The sequence below is a fragment of the Brassica oleracea genome, chromosome C3 (assembly GCF_000695525.1).
Source record: "Brassica oleracea var. oleracea cultivar TO1000 chromosome C3, BOL, whole genome shotgun sequence".
In the NCBI taxonomy this organism is placed as follows: domain Eukaryota; kingdom Viridiplantae; phylum Streptophyta; class Magnoliopsida; order Brassicales; family Brassicaceae; genus Brassica; species Brassica oleracea.
In genome coordinates, this window is record NC_027750.1 from 46279339 (window position 1) to 46282804 (window position 3466).

Consider the following 3466-nt stretch of genomic DNA (forward strand, 5'->3'; position numbering starts at 1 on the left):
GATTGTGAGCGACCCAAGCAAAACAAAAACACGAGATATGTATTCAATTATTAAAACTATTCAAACCCCTAATAAGACCTAATCTATTCTTTATCAAGTGTTTCCTCACTCCTCCTTCATCCACGTATGATGCCACGTAAATAAGTAGCTCGATCTCGCGCCGACACGTGTCCATCAACCAAAACACACCGTTTCATTTAAGTAATGATACAATTGATGCGGACTTTAACGTGTTTTGCTTTTTCTTTACTTATTCTTAATGGGCTTACTGGGCTATTTTTTTATTATTCAGAATGTCAAATGTCCATGCCGATACAAACACAGTTTTATTGGCAAGAGGGGTTCTCTGAAATTAGGATTTTGTCTTCTTCGTCGATTTGTCAGCTAGCCAACAATGGTGATACAACATATCCAGTTAGACGAATCGTCTTCACTCCTCGATATCTCAGTCTTCTCAAAATTGATTTGCCACTGCCGTAGTACTCCAACTGAATCCAAGCACCGAACGGAAGTAAGTCGCTTAACCTAATCGTCGTCTTCAACGAATTCACTAAAATCAGCTCTTCACTCTTCTCACAATCTCCATTACTTCTTTTAATCTTTTATGATGGGAATCTTCGATTATATATAAATAAGTCCATATCCTTTGAAATTCATCATTACAATTCTCTCAGTCTTTTGTTTCTCTAAACTTTCAGCAATAAGAATTTCTAAGATAGTTCACCAACAAATTCACGTAAAGGTATGAGCTCTCTTCTATTATCCCTGTTTTATGAACAAAACTGTTAAAAAAAATTACCAGTTTTCTGGCTGATTCTTATACAGATCATTCAGACATCCATATTACATACACTCTTTAAAAAAGATTCACGACATATACATGTTCAGGTTTAATTCATACATTATAGTTGAATCTTTTGGTATCTTCATTGCTCAGGTTTTACTCCAACAGAAACTGATGTACGAGTATGTCTACAAACACGAAAGCTATTGCGATCAACAAGAGCTTGCAAATATTTCCAGGAGGTAAATCACTGAAAACGTCTTCACATATAGCTTTACTGAGATTCATACAAACTGTATTCCAGTTAGTGATTCAGCTACACTCTTAGTACTGCTAATTTTTAATTTCCACAGCTTCGATTCAATCTTTTAAAATACGCTGTCGAGGAAGGTCTATTGCATTTCCAGGTAAGTCTCTCACCAAATGTGCTATCTTTCAACACTTACAATCATTATTACAACTCTGCTTATGTGTTTGCAGAAGGTTGCGTTTCCACAAGCAATCTTAATGACCATCAACATCGTCCATGACTAGCAGAGGAGTATAGTTCCAATTCTAACGCAAAAAAATTCCACCTCAAGAAGAATAGTGTACACGCAGGTAGAATAATGTTTCTCTGAACCGGTCCTTCAAATCTTTCTACTGAATAACCAATAGATTCGAGCTCACTGCGCTAGAAAAACCAGAGTAGTAAGGAAGACACTATTGTACAGATTCAGGATGCCGTTACTGTAGCCAGTGTAGCTTCATCTGTTGCTGCTATCGCAGCCTCCACCACCACGTCTTCGATCTCTGGAAGGGATGAGCAGATGGCTAAAACTGACATGGCCGTTGCTTCCGCTGCGACCCTTGCGGATACTCAGTGTATGGCTGCTGAAGTGATTAGAGCTGAGAGAGTATTTGGCCTCTGTTGTCAGTGCCACCATCAATGTTCGTTCTACCGTAGATGTTTGACACTCACTGCTGGTGTAGCCACAAGTTTAGTAGCTTCAAAAATCTGTATTTTTGTCATCCTAGGTTTTTTGAAAGATTGATTTTGATGAAAAAACTCAATTCTTTTTATTTTATTTGAGAAATGCTTAGTATTGGGAATTTAATCACATTGCTAAAGTTCTTATTTTGATGAAGAATATGTAAGAACAGTTTATTAGCTCAGAATTGGAGCTTAATGAAGAGACTTGAGTTTGGGTATTTGGTGCAGTGTTAAGAGGAGTGGCCACATTGAAAGTGAGGGCTTGATATTTTTGTAAACGAGTGTTCGGAATGGTCTCTCAAATGGCTTCTGGAACTACACTGTATCAGATATTACTATGAATTTAGTCGATGTGTGTTAGTCTTGGAAGATGCTTTGGTTGAACCGTCCTGCAACAATAATGGAGAAAGGTAAGCACTGTCCAAAAACAATAGAATGTGTAGCTAGAGAAAAAAAAAACTGGTTTCTAGGACTATGGATTCAAATCTAATAAAAAGTCCAAAAATTTATATTTCAGAGAACAAGGTTAATAAGTATATTTCGATTTTAGGTTCGTTTATTTTCATTTAGTTTGGTGTGCTTCTGGTTCGTGTACACAATGTAGTGCAACATCAGCTTCTCATGCAGTGAGTTCACATAAGAACGTCAAAAGATTCACAAAGTAAAACCATAATTTAATTGAACTTCAAGTGTATAGTAATATCACGTGACAAGAGACTTACGAATGCAGTTCTGACTTCTATGTAGTTCTGAATCAAAATTATAAATTTCTAAACATTATAAAATATACATAAACCAAAATTAAAACATATATAAACATTAATTATTTATATAATTATTTTATAATCAGGTCAAAAATTGAAAAAAACAACTATTTTTGTTACTAAAACTTCCAAAATAAGGTGTATTTCAGGTTTTCAAATATCACTTAAGTTAAATAATTAATGAATTTGTGTACGAATTTTTTTCTTTGTGCATATGCTAAATACAATTGGTATATATGCATATAAGATTAAAATATGTCTTTGTAAAAATATGTTCTGCCAAATTGTATAAGCAAAGTAAACTTAATTATTTTTTTGTGCTCGATTATATAGCATCACTTTGACGATGCAAAGTATGCATTATATTCTTTGGTCTAGATTATAAGACATCCATTGCGCTAATATTAAAGTATATATATTAGATCACTTATATATGTAATTATATTTTTAAATAATACTCTTTTGGTTTATGATCCATTAAAGATTTAAAGCAACATAAACTTATTTTTTGTGCTCGGTTATATAGCATCACTTTGATGATATTAGTCTACTTAAAATAATCTATACATGTTTTTTGCAAAATACATTCTGCCAAAAATAAGCAAAGTATGTGTTATATTCTTTGGTCTAGATTATAGGGCATCCATTGCGCTACTATTAAAGTATATATACTTGTATTTTGTCCGTACATGCGGTATGATGTTCTTATAAATATTTATTAGTTTAAACCAAACCAGTACGATAAGTTATTGTTTGTCCACAAAACAATTAAATCAAACATCAATTATTATATTTGATAAAGTTTTTCATTTAAAACACTCAAATATTTAAAATATTTTAGAAAATATTTTTATGCAAATTTTTTTACTTGATTAATATTTAATTATAAATTGTTGTACATCTTAGTTTAAAAATTTTATAACAGAAAAATATTATTTCAAGATA

At 32.7% G+C, this 3466-nt stretch overlaps 1 long non-coding RNA gene across 1 annotated transcript; it reads left to right on the top strand.

Annotated features, from left to right (window-relative positions):
- The first annotated feature begins 293 nt into the window (after positions 1-293).
- Positions 294-1967, top strand: LOC106332255. The gene is made up of 6 exons (XR_001268030.1): positions 294-511; positions 699-742; positions 938-1026; positions 1138-1191; positions 1265-1384; positions 1498-1967. It is a non-coding gene; the product is annotated as an uncharacterized LOC106332255 (long non-coding RNA).
- Positions 1968-3466: the final 1499 nt, after the last annotated feature.